The sequence below is a fragment of the Myotis davidii genome, unplaced genomic scaffold (genome assembly GCF_000327345.1).
Source record: "Myotis davidii unplaced genomic scaffold, ASM32734v1 scaffold81, whole genome shotgun sequence".
Taxonomy (NCBI): Eukaryota; Metazoa; Chordata; class Mammalia; order Chiroptera; family Vespertilionidae; genus Myotis; species Myotis davidii.
Window position 1 is genome coordinate 1,515,719 of NW_006291554.1, and position 424 is coordinate 1,516,142.

A 424-nucleotide genomic window follows, 5' to 3' on the forward strand; every position below is an offset into this window, starting at 1 on the left:
CTAGAGAAGTGAAATCTAACGTTCAGGTGAAGACTTGTACGTGACTGTTCATAGCAGTTTTTTTCATAATCAAAATTTGTAGTAACCCAAATGTCCTTCAGTGGGTGGTTAAACAAATTGGTATATCTATATGATGAAATAATTATTACTCTGCAATAAAATGGAGTAATCTGTTGATACCTGCAATGACTCAAGTGAATTTTAAGTGAATTATGCTGAGTGAAAAATCCAATCTCAAAAGGTAAAAAAGTATAATTCTATTTACATAATTTTCTAAAATGACAAAACTATAAGTGAAAAACAGATTAGTGGTTGTCAGAAGTTCAGAATGGTGGGAGGGAGCAGGGCAGAGGGAGGAAAATCTAAGTGTTGGAACAGTTGTGTGTATCTTGATTGTGTTGATTATACAAATCTATACATATTG